This window comes from Notamacropus eugenii, chromosome 4, assembly GCF_028372415.1.
Source record: "Notamacropus eugenii isolate mMacEug1 chromosome 4, mMacEug1.pri_v2, whole genome shotgun sequence".
NCBI lineage: Eukaryota > Metazoa > Chordata > Mammalia > Diprotodontia > Macropodidae > Notamacropus > Notamacropus eugenii.
In genome coordinates this window covers 185,306,951-185,322,931 of record NC_092875.1, presented here as the reverse complement: position 1 = coordinate 185,322,931, position 15,981 = coordinate 185,306,951, and the positions used below count along the sequence as shown (strand labels likewise).

The window sequence follows — 15,981 nt, the reverse complement described above, 5'->3', positions numbered from 1 at the left end:
CTGTATCCCAAAGAGAAAGAAGAAAAAGGAAAAGGACCTCTATGTACAAAAATATTCATAGCAGCTCTTTTTGTGGTGGCAAAGAACTGGAAATCAAGGGGATTCTCATCAATTGTGGAGTGGCTGAACAAGTTGTGTTATATGATTGTGATGGAATACTATTGTGCTATAAGAAATGACAAGCAGGATGGTTTCAGAAAAGCCTGGGAGAACTTATATGAAGTGATGCTAAGTGAAGTGAGTAGAACCAGGAGAACACTGAACACAGTAATGGCAATATTTTAAGATGATTTGATGACCAGAACAGAGATCACTGTAGAATGGAATGACCACTTCTGTGTTACCCAGACCAGATACTTCTTACTACTTACTTACCAGAACTTAGTTACCCAGACCCAACACTAGTACAGGACTTAGCTGTACTAGTTTTCAGCAACATGATGATCCAAGGCAATTCAGAAGGACCTATGATGAAAAATGCTGTCCACTTTCAGAGAAAGAACTAATAGTGTCTGAATGCAGATCAAAGCATACTTTAAAAAAAATAGCACTTTATTGTTTTTTGGGGGGGAGGGTTTGTTGTTGTTTGTTTTTGGTCAGGGCCAGCTAGGTGGTGCAGTGGATAGAGCACCAGTGCAGGAGTCAGGAGGACCTGAGTTCAAATCTCACCTCAGACACTTGACACTCGTTAGCTGTGTGACCTTGGGCAAGTCACTTAACCTCAATTGCCTCATCCTGGGTCATCTCCAGTCATCCTGATGAATATCTGGTCACTGAACTCAGATGACTCTGGAGGAGAAGTGAGGCTAGTGACCTGCACAGCCCTCACTCACTCAAAACAAAGTCGAGTGCAAGTCATGTCATCGTTTCTCTGATGGCATGGTCTTCTTTGGCAACGAAAGACGAACACACACACCTTGTTTTTGGTCTGTGTTTTCTTTTATAACGTGGTTGATACAGAAATATGTTTTGCATCTGTATCAATATAGATTCTATATATTATATATATATATATAATCTCTCTGTTTATAATCTCTACAAAATGTGCTTGTCTTCTCAAAGAGGGAGAGAGGCAAAGAGATAATTTGCAACTCAAAATTTTAAAAAATGTTAAAAATTGTTTTTATATGTAATTGAGAAAAAAATAAATTTAAAACAAAAACCATCCTATGGAGTGTTTCACAATGGTATTAGTGAACCTTTCATCTCTCTTTTTTTTAAATAGGATTTGTTTGGTTATCTGTTAAGTAGCTAAAAGCCTCTTCAATGGGAATTCTGTTTCTAATTTTTGGGAGGGCATTTATGCCTCAACAATTCTCTGAGAGCTGCATGTGTTCTCCTTTTTTTGGTATCATTTACCCAGTCATTTGCCCCTTCAAGATGACAGATGTCCCTATAGACATCAGGAAAAAGGAGATATTATACACTGGAGTCTGTCACTGGTTCTGGCTAGCCTCTTTGGTCTTACTAGCCTTTCCTTCCCTCCCACCCTCCATTCCTTCCTTCCTCCTTTCTTCCTTTCCATAGAAGGTAGCACTGTTGTGATGATCATGCACTGGGTGACAGCCCTTAATTCCACAGCACACTCTGTGGGCCTGCTTTCTTGAGGGAAATCGCAAGGGTGGTGACTTTCCCTCAGTTTGGCCAAAAATGTCCAAATGGACATTCCTTCCAGTTCAGCTCATTCTTGGCTTACCTTAGAATGAGGGTGGGGGATGAAGTGAGAGTCAGGGGACTTGGTGTCCTTGGTTGTCTGAATGCCTTTTGTTCCCTTTTGGATACCCTCTATCAGAAAGGATTTTTTTGGCCTCTTAAGCCAGGTTTTTTTCCCCCTTTTTCTTTTTTCTCCTTCTTTGGAGTGGAGAATTCATGTTGATCACTTACTATACTGCAGGCTAATTTTGACTGGTGCTCATATCTCTGGTCATGCCATCAGACAAAGTCAGTCATCAAACAGGCATAGGGCAGTGTTGACTTTCCTCTGTAGATCAGAAAAATTACAGTCCCATAATGCCAAATTCTAGACAGATTTGGGGAGGACTGATTGGCCCATGAGATCTTGCAGTAGAGGCCAGATGGTACTAGGGTAGAAATCAGACTTCAGCTCCAGTGTTACTTTGCCTCTCTTACTAAATGGCAATATAACTCTGGATAAATTATTTCTTGAACCTCAATATAATAACCCATAAAATGATGGGAAGGGCTAGAAGATCTCTCTCAGATCTTTTCTAGCTCTAAAATTCACATCTTCCTTCATACCTACTCTTCCTACTGCTTCTCTCAAGTAATTATAAGAAATATAGTTTGTCTCTGACAAATAATCACTTGCCCACTCAAGCCATCTGGGCCCATATAAAAATGTTGCTTTGGACAGAGAATGGAGGATACAAGTTGTTTCTGAAGTTTGAGTGAGGAAATTCTAGGGAAAAGTTTATGGAACTGACTAGTGTAAGGGAAATACCCATTGAGAAAGTGTGTTGAGCAAGAAGGTCTCTAGCCATTGACTTAGCAGATGGTTTATTGAAGATTTCTTCTTTTTTCTTTGGGCCTTTTGTTTGTTGGTCATTAGTAACTGACCGCTTTGGATGAGCAGCACAATGCAAGCAGAGCTGTCCTCTAGCTGCTTTGTCATGTTGAGTCATTTTTCAGTTGAGTCTAACTTCATAACCCCATTTGAAGTTTTCTTGGCAAAGACACTGGAGTGGTTTGTTATTTCCTTCTCCAGCCCATTTTATGTTTGAGGAAACTGAGGCAAACATACTTGTCCAGGATCACATAGCTAGAAGTGTCTGAGGTCAGATTTGAACTCAGGAAAAGGAGTCTTTTTGACTCCCAGGCCTGGCCCTCCATTCACTCTTCCACCTCACTGCCCTTGTCATGATTGCTTAGGGGTAATAAAATTTGACCTGAAAACATAGATGTGTCACAGGTGTTTTAAGGTGGAATGGGATTTGAACAGCTCTAAAAGTGTCTTGCAGTTCATTAAATCTCATCAGCCAGCCTGGCAATCAGAAATTTGTCAAGATTTCAAAGAGAGGTTAAAAAACATTACATGGAGCTCTGGGTTGGTACCAGGTGTGGTCAATATGAAAGGGAAGGGGACAGAGTCTGGTGGAAAACAAAGGACACATAATTGCTTTCATTCCAAAGCCTCAGAGGTCCTGACAACAGATGAGGCACTAGGCAGATTCTAGAAAGATATTTGGAAGATAATGTTTCCATTGGTTGAAGATGTCTCTTAGGCCTATCACATCTGTAAGGTTTATAAAAGCACTTTGTGGGGCAGCTAGGTGGGACAGAGGATAGAGTGCCAGCCCTGGAGTCAGAAGGACGTGAGTTCAGATCTGGACTCAGATACTTAACTCACTGTGTGACCCTGGGCAAGTCACTTAACCCTGATTGCCTCAAAAACAAACAAACAAACCTCAAACACAAAAGCAATTTGCCAGGATGTCAAGATGTAAAGCTGGAAAAGACTTTAGAGATCATCTTGTTCAAATCCCTCATTTTCCATGTGGGAGCTGAGGGACGTTAAGATTGCTCAAGGGCGGAGCTAGACATGGGATTTGAATTTGGGTCATCCGACTCCAGAGTCAGTGTTCTTTCTGCAGCGAGCTGGTGTCTAAAAGCAGTCAGGCCTAATTCTTGGTCTAAAAGCAACTCTTAGGTGCTTGCTTTAAACAATACTTGTTTAAATACAGATTAATTTTCTGTGATATGTTATTTTTGAAAAAAATTTCATAGAGTTACAATTCTTAATGGGGTCTTTCCTTAGACTTCTACTAGTTCCTTGGGTTCTTTATTCTTTGGAGTGTTTCCTTAGGAGTCATCCTGTTGCTGATAGGCTACTCCAAGGAATTCCCAAGGGTTTCTGAAGTGCCTACAATGTGCTAGGAACTGTGCTGAATTCTGGGAATACAAAAAAAAGTCCCTTCCCTCAAGAAGCTTATAATCTAATGGAGTAGGGGGAGACAACATACAAACAAATGTAAACAAAGCAAGTTATGTACAGGATAAATAGGAAATAACCAATAGAAGGATGGTACTGGAATTTTGAGGGATTGGGAAGGCTTCCTGTAGAAGGTGGGATTTTAGTTGGGACTTAAATGAAGCTAGGGAGGTCGGTAGTTGGAGCATCTACTATGTGCTTGGCTTTGTGTTAAGTGCTGGTGATGTGAATTAGAAAGACAGTTCCTGACCCCAAGGAGCTTACATTCTAATGGAAAATAAAAGGAAGCTGACAAAGGAGAGAGGAAGGGAAGACTCTTTATTTAAGGGCATTATGGAATCCAAAAGAAGTAGAGCTGAGTGGGAAATAACAGATTCAAGCACATGTGCCCACATTTGCTCTTGGCACAGGGACTTCATATAGTGATTAATAATAACTCATGTTTCAATAGCACATTAAATGTTTCAAAGTGCAATCCTCCTAGTAATTGGGCCACTGGGTGGTTACAATGGATAGACTTGGATTCAGGGAGCTATGAGTTCAAATTTTACTTCAGATATCTGCGTGACCCTAGGCAAGTCATGTAATTGCTCTGAACCTCAGTTTCCTCTTCTTTAAAATGAGGTAATAAAAACTACCTCAGGTGGGATCAAATGATTTAAAAATAAAATCACTTTATGGTTTGTAAAGTGCCTTCATAAATGGCACTTGATAATAAAAGTTAGCTATTTTTCTCCCATTTTATAGAAGAAACCAAGACCCCAAAAGTTGACTTGCTAAGTTACATGTCTAGCAAGTAGAAGAAACTCAAAACCTGAACCCTAGTGTTCAGGCTCCAAATCAAATCGTTTTTCCCCCCATATGCACTGCAAACTTGAAAGCATAATATAAATGTTATGATGATGATTAGCATGAGGATGGTGAGAATGATGCTTCATTGATGCCTCCTTTTCGAGTTGTTTCCTTTCACTGAAAGCTTGCTCATTCTACCGCTGATACTATAGCTTGATTTCCATTCCAAGGTGGGCTATGGGTTGAGATGACAACTTATCCAAGATAGGATTGTCTGGGAATCCCTTCCTGACGAAGGATAAGGGAATGTTCTCTTTTCTATGTATGGAGCAGCCAAGTGTGTTTCTTTGGCTCAACATCTGGAGGAAGCAGGTTTCCTATTAGAATTGGATTACAATAGGCTGCTGATTTTTGTTTGTTTGTTTTCACACATTAGGGAGGGAGGCAGAACTGAAGGCAACAGAAGATCTATAATCGTGTCAGTGCTTCTAGGAGGACCATTTTTTTTTACCTAACCTTTGAGTTCCCTTCTTTAGTCTTTTTTTCCCCTTTTTCTTTTCCTTTCACTCAGAAGTTTGCATTCCACTTAACAATGAAAGCATATTCCAACTAGGGTCCTTGGCACATTCTGAAATCTGAAGTAACCTACATGGTGCAATTTCCTATTTGCAGGGCCCAGGGCTCTTTTTTTTTTTAATGAAAAATTAAAAACAACTCAATTGGGTTTTCTTTTTTTTTGAGACCTTGTACTTGATTTTTGTCCTTTATAAGAATTCACCACTGTTGGAAATGTTTTCCTCCCATTGTCTCCTTACCATTCTGCCCCATTCACTCAGCAAGCATCATTGTTTATTTTGGGATTTGGCTTAATAAATTGCCTGGTGGAAGGGGAGTAGAGAATGAAGGAGGGAGGGGAAGGGTAGGATGGAATTTAGTTTTCAGTACCAGGATTATGAATAATGCCTTAAAAAATTTTTTTTCTCCTTTTCCTCGTTGGATTCCAAACAGGGAAGGGCCTACATCCAGTGTATCCTGTTTGGGTCTATGAAATTGTTCTCTGATTTCCTTTCAAATTCCCAGCCTTTCTAGGGTTCTGGGAGTCTAAAACCCCTCCTTGTCTGTACTAAGCCAAGTGGGCCACCTGTGGTTGAAGTATTCAGTCCACATGTTGTCAGGAAGTGCCAAAGGCTGTAAAGAATGGACTGTATCTAAAGGACTGGAATAGTCCATATGGCTGTGGGGGGCTCTTTCTCCTCCACTGAGAAAAACAGAGCAAGGTCTGGACAGTAGCTTCTCAGCCACACTGGGGTTTTCAGTATCTCTATAGATAGTGTGCCCCAAAACTTTGTTTTAAAGTAGGTGTTGGTGTCTTGTTTTCCCAGCCATTACCCATTCTACTGTCATTGGCCTTGGTGTTTGCCTTGGGTATCTGACCATTTTTTCTTAATTCTGTCTGGTAACAAACCTCCCCATAAGCAACTTAATTCCAGGCTTACAAATCCATCCAAATAAAAAGAATCTTTCAGTCAGTTCCTCTTCTTATGTAGTGCTGCCAAAACAAGAAGGTAGTTCTTAGTTCATTTTATTTAGATATAAGAAGAACCTTAGGGATTATCTAGTCCAAAGCTCATTTTATAGATGAAACTGAGGTTCGAGAGTTTTGAAGTAATTTTCTCAAGGTTACAGAGATCCTGTTTTACAAATATGAACTCAGGTTGATAGATTAATTGGCTTACTATTAGAGATTTAGAGCTCCACATGTGGATGTATTAGATTTTAAACATTTAAAAGTCCAATTATAGGACTTACTGTCCTCACAAGGCTGTGAAGACAATGATTTGTAAATCATATATTTATCATACACACACAAATGCGCATATGTACATATATATGTACATACGTACATATATATTTGACCATACTTGTAATTTCATCAATGTAGGGAGAAGGTAAAGAACTACCTCTACCATTATACATAAGTACTTCCTCTGTAACTTGTACTCTTAGAGACCTGCTTAGGGCATTGAGAGATAAGTGACTTGCCCACGGTCAAACTAGTATATGGCAGAAGCAGGGCTTGAACCCAGAACTTCTTGACATGAGACCAGTTTTCTAAAATCATCAACATCAAAATAATAACTAGCAATAAGTAGGAGCTTTAAAGTTTGCAAAGCACTTTACGAATATCATCTCAGTTGATCCTCACAGCCCTGAGATGGTGTTATTATTATTGCTATTTTACAGATGAGGAAACTGAGGCACAGAGAAGTTAAGTACTCATTTAGGGTCAGTCAGCTGTCTAAGTCAAAATCAAATCAAATCTCCAATCCACCTGCGTCTAGTGATGGTTATAATATTGTAAATCATCTCAGCAAATAGTATTGAACATGTATCATGCCTGGCATTGGGGTTCAAAGTTACTGCTGTTTTGTTATCTATAAAATGAGAGAGTAGAAGGTCTCAAAGGGTCTTTCTCATTCTACATGGCTGATCGGATGGGCCCATCGAGGATTCCAAATCGATTGCTTTCCGCTGTATGCCACACACTGTGCCTGATAATAAGAATGAGCAGGCTGAAGAAATTGTGCCTCCAAAATGCTCTTTTCTATGCTTTCCTAAAACTTGCACTGGTTTGTGACCTGATTTCTCCCAGACCTCTTAGCCTCATTTCCCAGACTGCCCTCCACACACCTGCGCTAGCTAGTTTGCATGGCTACTGTATCCTTTACAGCATCGCTACACCAGCAAACCTGTGAAGGGGAAACAAATTTTCACCCCAACGGCTCCATGCCAGGGACCTTTGGGGCTGCAGGGAAAACAACATCCTTCCCATGACTAACATTGTTTCTGGGCAGAATTTTCCCAGTCGTCTCCAACGCCACCCACCCACTTTAAAACAACGGGAGGAACCACAGGGAGGCTTTTGCCTCACTGACTGAGATAAGGCACTTGCCATATTGGGAAGAAATTTAATTAAGCCAAGTGAGACAATTGGAACAGCATCCTGCCCCCAGAAGGAAAGGGAATTAACCTTTGCCTGCTGCTGCTGTGCCCAAGGTCACGTTGAGTCATGTTATGATCAGACTTGCTCCTGAGCTTGAGGGCGGATGCCAGCTGATAAGCTGTCCCTGTGTAGATGCAGGAGACGGCCCTTCTCACTGGGCTCCGGGCTTCTAGCCTTTCTTCTTTTGCGATGTTTGGTCGGGAAGAGTGTATTTCTTGCGTCTTCGGCAGAGGATAGATTGTCTGAGAACAAAGCCAAAGGCTTCTAAGCTGACCTGGGAATCCCTCTGGTGGCTGTCGATCTCTGGTTAGGTAAAGTCAGAGGCAACCTCTATTTCATCACATGGTTCATGTTGAACAAATAGTAGCAGACTCTCATAACAGGACTCTTGATTTTAGAAAGCTGTTTCTGTATAATAAATGTAATCCTCACACGTGGTCAAAATATTTTTTTTAAAGCAACCTTTTGTGAGGAAGATTTAATGAGCATTATTATCCCTATTTTATAAAAGGGGAAATTGAGACCCCATCAAGGGAAATGTTCTCCAAATGACATGCAGTGGTGATTGGAGTGTCCCCATTCTGATCAATACAACACAAAATAAATTACGTTTACGTAGAGACCTCAAACCTGAAGGCTCTAAGTAGCAGTTGGTTAAGAAGCTGTTTTGTTGTGGCAGAAGCAATAGGGCCTAGCTCATTCATATTCACTAGTTCGCCATTGCAAAATCTCTCAAATCAGTAGGTTCGTCAACAAGCATTTATTAAGCATCTACATATGAGGTGCTAAGACCCGAGAACACAGAAAAATACAAGCGAAAAGTTAGACAGTCTCTACCATCAAAGAGTTATGTGGTGATAGAAGACGAAGGAAGCTGAAAGGGGTGAAGGGACTTGGTGGAGAGGTTCTGAGTGCAGTCTAGGAAAGAGTTTGCTGACCTCATGGACCCTGCTGTAAATGGAGGCTCTCAGATGAATTAATCAGAGGGAGAGATCCACTGCAGAAGGGTACTTCTGGTGTGTAATTCCAGGACTGAGGTGATCTTCCTGAATAAAGAGGTTAGAAAAGCCCGTTAACACTACAAATGAAGGGCAGCTCCAAACCCGAAAAAAGAAGGCAGCTGACCTTGGCTGAAACATTTGAAGGCCTGTTGTCAACTGTCAGTGAGCTTGTCTGATAAAGATTTCCTTGTTTGGGGTGGGGGATGGGGAGGAAAGAATTGTATTTACCACAGGTGCCTGCATTTAACTCTCAGAATTTCCTCTTCCCTTCAAATCCTGTGTCTGTGTCTCATATCAGTGACCCTGGGCCATCTAAAGCTATACACCTGGAGCTCCATCTCTGATAGAGCCCATCAAGCTAAATGTGAGTTGAGTACTGACCCTTATGGATTTGTGCCTCCTGTCTTAGACCCCTTTACCCAAAGTTCAGAGGGGCTCCTTACTTTTCTCTGACCATCAGCTGATAAAGAACTCCACAGCTCCTAAAACTGTCTCCTATGGAACTGAGACAGGGTTAACAGTTTATATTAATGGGAGGGAGGGCTCACACCAAAGATACCAGGGATCCCAGAAGAGTAGGAAAGTAAAAATATTTCTGTTTTCTATGAGAAGACATGCAATTCAACTCAATAAACCTTTTTTTAAAGTATCTGCTCTGTGTTGAGCTAAGTGCTGGGGGAGATACAAATTCCCGTCTTTATAGATGTTATAATCCAGGTATAGTATGTGATATTTGTCTTGATAACTATCTCGAATCAATATCTGTAATTCTATCTGATATCAATAACTATCGTTGTGATTGCATTGGTGTGGTTCCAATCCATCGTAAAGCATTCTCTTTTATTTTGACGCAAGCAATCTTCTTTAAAAGATTTTTAAAAAATAAAACAGACGCTTGCCTAGGGACCCTGGGTAGGTTACTGCCTGTCTCAGTTTCCTCATTAATAAAATGGGGATCATAAGAGCACCTATCTCCCAGGGGTGTAAAATGAGATTAATATTTATAAAGTACTTTGCAAACCTTAATGTACCATAAAGATGCTATTATTATTATTGCCATAGTCAAAACATTCATTACTAGTGGTCAATCTTTTGCTGATTGCCTCTGAATACTTAGCTAGGCTGATGCTTAGATAATGGCCATATATAGCAGTTTCCGAGTCTGTGCTCTCATGAACTTTACAGCTTGGAGGACCTCCCAAAACTTTCTTTGTGCTGATACAGTTTTCAGAAACCCAGGGCCACCCTCATGCCATGATGAGGTATGAAAGTAGGGCTTCTGTGGAGGGAAAAAAACCAAACTTGTAGACAAACAGACCTCTCTTTTCCTTTTCCTTATTTTTGCAACTTTTCTTTTCTAAACATTTAAAGGGAAAACTAAGATATACTCAAAGTCTGACCAGGGACAAAGACGCTTTTGGCTCTAAAATATTGTCCGTCTTCTGAGTATGCCTCATAAAATATGATATTGTCTCAAAGACTTTTTAGGGGCAAGAGGAGCTCTTACATGAAACTGCAAAGAAACAGCAAATGCATGTTTGATTTTCCATTAGCTAGGGAGGCATTTTATTTCCTATAGAAATGGTAGCAGACGAGAAAGCAATTAGCGTTAGTGGGTTTACAGTGACGTCCCTGGAGTCGTCATAATACTTGGACCAGATGTCTGTGCTTTACTGGTTCTCTGTTCAGAGAACATGTCAGAGTTATTTCTAATCCTACCCTGTCTCCCACCCTTCTCTCTTTCATCTCTCTCCTCCCTCCCACCCTCACACACAGCACCAAAATAACCCAGTTAAGAGAACAAAATATTCCCTGAACAGCTGAAGAAAGGCTGTTCTTTGGATAATGAACAAGCATGCAGCATTTTGGGAGAGGAAGTCAAGAACAGGGAAAATGGACTAAAGGGCTGAGTCACTTAACAGCCTCGCCTCCTAATTCATCTCCCTTCCCCCACCTAATGAATCTGACCCAAGGGTTCCTTCATGCCAAACTTATCTGGGACTAGATCAGGGGTGGGCAAAGTGTGGCCTCGAGGTCAGATGTGGCCCTCTAGGTCCTCTGGTGGCCTCAAAGTCACAAGGTTTGGATTCTGTCAAAGGGCTGCACCCATAGACCTAGAGGGTCACGTGTGATTGAGTCCAAGTGTTACAGAATGTATTCTTTTGAGGGGATTTGTTCTTTGAAGTTTGGGTTCAGTGAAAGGGCCACACTTGAGGACCTAGAGGGCCACATGTGGCCTCAAGGACACAAGGTTTGGATTCAGTCCTCAAGGCCGAAGGTTCCCCATCCCCGGACTAGGTCTTAAGGTGGATTGTAGGGGGAGAGCAGGAAAGGAAATGTTATATTTCCCTTCTTTGTGTCACTCCTCCTGTCTTCTAAAATTCTCAACCTGCCCCCAGAAAGGAGAATTGAGAGCAAAACCAGGAAAGAAAAGGTGGAGATAGAATGAAGCAGAGAAAAAAGAAAAAGATGAGAACTTTTCCTACCCACATAAACCCCTTAAAGACTTGGAATGCAATTCTAGCTTCTTCATCATTTCAAGTCTTTTTGGCGACCACGAAAACCATTGGGATTAATGAATTTAACTGGCCTGTTTTAGACATTCATTCTGAAGTGGCACTGTCACTTCTTCCAAGATCTGGTTTTCAGTGATTTTCAGGAACATCATGAATCTGTGAAAAATCTTAATAATGACATATTCATGTAGCTTTTTTCAGATACCACATACTTTCACAGAAATCCTCATCTGAGAATTTGAGTCATATGAGTGTCACATGTAAGAGCTATTTAGAGCCAGTATTAGTCTTCGTTTTACAGATTGGGAAACTAAGGCTCAGAGAGGTCATGCAACTTGCCCCAAAGTCATATGGTTAGTAAGTTAGCCAAAGTAGGATTCAAACTTGGATCTTCTGATTCCAAATTCATTATTCTTTTCCTTATCCCCTTGCTGCCTGTTTAGTGAAAGGTTGTAAATCAGAAAGTTTGGGTCCTCATTCTTTCTCTACCCTTTAGCTGTGTGACCCCAAGCAAGTTATATAAATTTTTTGAGCCTCACTTTCCTCACTTATAAAAGGAGAGCTGAACTAGATAATCTCTGAAGTTTCTTCCAGTTCTAAAAGAATATGATCCCATAATTCAATGAATATAGGCAAGAATAGGACTACCCTATACTACAGTGCTTTCTTAATTTATCCCTGCTTTGAAATGTCCAACAACCTCTCCCTCCCACTGTTTTTGTAGTATACTGACCCAGGAGATTTTTAATATTTTCCATATTGAATTCAAACCATCAATGCTCAGTGGTAATAATTGTGTATTGTAGCAGATGCAATGACCTCACCTAATCTGGTCTTTGCTATTCAGTTACTCATTCACTCATTCATTCATCTGACAATCACTTATTTAGCATCTTTAACAGTACAAAGCACTGCGCTAGGTCGTGATACTGAGGCAAAACAAAAGCAGTCTCTGCCCTGAAAGAGTTAATAGACAGCTGCTAACTGACAAGAACACCTGATGTGGAGTCAGGAATTTCAGAGTTCAAATTTTGCCTTAGACACTAATTAACTATATGACCCTGGGCAAGTCACATAATCTGTCTGCTTCCATTTCCTCATTTGTAAAAATGGGGATAATAATAACACCTTCCTCCCAGAGTTGTAATGAGAATAAAATAATATTTGCAAAGCAACTTGCAAACTTTAAAATATAATACAAATGTTTGCTATTATAAGTATTACTACTGGGAAATTTCCACTGATAAATTTGAGGGAATTGGAAAAGTGAGATAATCATATCAAATATTGAAATCAGAACTAGCTCCCCCTAGGAAGTATCATTATTTTTAAAAAAAAAGATCAAGAAGCCACCATAACCACCAACCTGTAGGCCTAATTTTTTATTTTATGAGAATGATCTTTGCTTGTATCCAGACCATTGATAAAAATATGAAAAAGACTCCAGAGCAACTTTCTGCAATAGATATCAACTTCATAGTTGCACTCTGCTGTGTGGTTGGTTATTGTTTTTAGAAGCATTTGACTCTGTAGAGGTAAAAAGGGTACTTGGGGGGCTTTTTGATATCACTGGGATGGGTGCTCCTGACTGATACAGATTGGAATCCATACACGTAGTTTTCATTGTATGAGATTTTTGTCATTTCTCATAAATTTTCCAAAGTTTTACCCCAAATATTCTTCCTCTTGTTTTTTTACTATCCCAGGGGTACTTTACTTAGATTGCCCATCTGTTGTCTCTCATCTCAGTATGTAACTGGCTCACTTTCTTTCCACTGCTTAATAATACTTTGCTTGATGTGTGTGCTCAGAAGATGGCAGAAGGATGCTATCTGTCTTCATATTCGTGTCCACCATAGAGTCTTGTACGATTTTGCCATATTCATGGATTACAGGCTTCTCAGTCTAGAACAGGAAGAGACTTCAGAATCCATCTAGGCCAACCCCCTCATTTTGCAAATAAGGAAGTTGAAGCCCAGGGAGGTTAAATTATTTGCCCGCTTCCTCTCTTGGGGAAGCCTTCAAGTCTTCATTTTTGTCCTGTCAGGTCAAATGCCTTCATAAAATCAGTAGACATTGAGCACAGAAGCATCTTATTTCCTCTGTCTGTCAGTTGAAAGACTGTTTCTGATTCAGTCTGTTGTAGAAAATTGTCTGTAAAAGTGTACCTGTTCCCTTCTCATGTTTTCATTGTGAATGCCCTCTAGGCATGCAGAAATGATTCTCATAAAATTACTTTGGAATAATTTTAAATTAAAATATGTTTATTTTACATTGTCCAGATTTTCACATCTCTCTCCCTTTCTTCCTCCCATAGAGCCACCTCTAAAACACAGTATTTTTCTTTCAAACAGGAAGAAAAAATTTGAGCAAAGTTAAGCAATAAATTTTAAAAAGTCTAACATTATGTATAATGTTCTGTACCCATGGACCTTCCTTCACCTCTACAAAGGAATGCAAGGAGATATCTTCTTCTGTTTCTTCTATGGGGCTTAATTAAGCTTTTCTTTGTAATTTTGTTAACATTCATTTTCTTTTTCTTTTTTGTGTGTGGTTCTTTCCATTTGTATCTACTTTGTTTCCAGTTTTTTTCCTACTACAAAAAGTGCTGCTATAAATATTTTGGTGCATATGGGTCCTTCCTTCTTTTCTTCCTTTTAAGTGCCTCTTTGTTTGGTTAAGAATTCATCTAACTGTAGTTGTGAAAGTGCTATGATCCATTTTCCTTCTAATTTTTTTTCTGGTATGATCTCTAATGTTTAGCTTTCATTTTCCATTTTGAATTTATTATGGAATATGGTTTAAGATGTTGCTCTAAGACTAACTTCTGCTAAGCTGCTCCCTAATTTTTATGATGAGTAGGGAAGACTTTTTACAATCTTTTCAAGACTGACTATTTACATTTTTTGCAATTTGAAGAATGTGAAATAGAACCTCACCATTGTTTTAATTTTCATTTCCCTTATTATTAGTGTTTTAGAGCAACTTTTCATGCGCTTGTGGATAGTTTTTTTAAATAGCAAAGAAAATTTATCAGCACTGTTTACTTGCCCCAGTGGTTTTGTGTTTGTGTGTTGCAATTTATTTTCTAAAACATGTAGAAAATTGTGCTGTGCATTTATTTTCATTTCTTTTTTAAAATTCTAAGTTTCCTAAATGTCATTTTAAAGAAGCACTTCCATATACATAGTAGAACCAAGAGTACTATACATGGAACTTTGAAATTCTTCTGAAAACTCTTTTATTTTACATTGACCAGTTATCTATTGAGAAATGGCTCTTGGTTTTTTTTTATATTTGCATTCATCTGATTGATCTGGGATAGTAAACTTTAATCAGGGATATTTGAGGCAAACATTCTTTCACAATTGACAGTTTCCCTTCCTATCTTAGTTTTTAAAGATTTTCTTAGAGCTTAAAAAGCACGCATAGTTGCTGATGTCTTACATTTTTTTGTTGTTTGTTTTTTGATTTTGGTGTGTGTATTTGTGTATGCAAGCAAGCTTTGTTTTTTTTTTACAAGCACTATCTTTGAATTGCTCTATGCTTTTGTGGTGCCTCCAACACAGATGTCTTCAGCATGTATTTTGTAAATATAGTCTTTATCAAGAAATTTGTCTTTAATGTGGTCTCAAACCTTACTTGCTACATTTGCACAGAGAAGACAAAAAATAGCTGAGATATTTTCTTAGAAGGAATTTCTTTCGTTTTCTGATTTACGGTAATAGATTAGAGACAGTGGTATAGTGGAAATGTCATTTTAAATCAGACCTCACAGGTGATCTGACGCTCTCTTCCTTAATAACCTCCATGGCCTTTGACAAATTACCCATTTCTGGACCTCATTTTCCTCAACGGTATCATGAGGGGTGGGACTAGAAGATTCTGAAGGTCTCATCTGCTACTAAGTCCTATGACACTTCCATTGAAGTGCTATTGCTTCTCTGATAGAGCACTAAGAAAGAGAGACCTTTCTTAGTGGAGGTACAGGAAAAGACCACCACTTATTTGTTTTCCCTGAAAGTGCTTCCAAGACCCATTGTTTAGCAGAAGGACAACAGCAGACATTACCCATTTCCCTTCTGGTATGGGAAAGCTGTTCCCCATATGTCCTTATCATTCTTATACTCCTTGGATCTTCAAAGCATTTTGTAAGTATTAGCTCATCAGCACAAATGCCTGTGGTGGAAGGAGATTGTGATTCATCCTGTTTTACTTGGGAGTAGACAGCATCAACTCCAAGGAGTGATTTAGAGACTTCGGATTTAGACACTACCTCCAAGGTTAGCATTGGATGTTGAGCCATCGAAGGCATTGTATTTCTCAGTTGTATTGCTGAATTCAAATCACCAGACTGAATTTTCTCCCTAGATTTCCCAAACTCTTACCTTCAAAGTGCAGAAATAAAAGCTAGACTCAGTTCTTCAGTTGGGTCCTAATCAGTAATGAAGACAAAACTACTTAGCTCCTGTAATGCCTTTCAGATCCCTGTAGGGCACCAGAAAACAGGAATTGATGATTGACTCATGTTTAACTTGTAGCCTTCTATGCCTCTCAGATTCCACCCCACCCTTTTTTTGCTGTATTCATGCTTAGTCATCTGTTCCCTATTCTTTATTTCTACTTTCATCTTCAAGTAGACTACCGTTCATTCTTATTAAATTTCTCAGAAACCTTCACTGATATCGTATTGATTAGAGAATAAAATAAATTTCCTAA

The 15,981-nt window shown here is 39.5% G+C and overlaps 1 protein-coding gene across 1 annotated transcript in view; it reads left to right on the top strand.

Moving 5' to 3' along the window:
- The window catches only part of GFOD1 (Gfo/Idh/MocA-like oxidoreductase domain containing 1), a 150,501-nt gene that overhangs the window by 88,910 nt on the left and 45,610 nt on the right, over window positions 1–15,981 (top strand). The window lies entirely within an intron of this gene.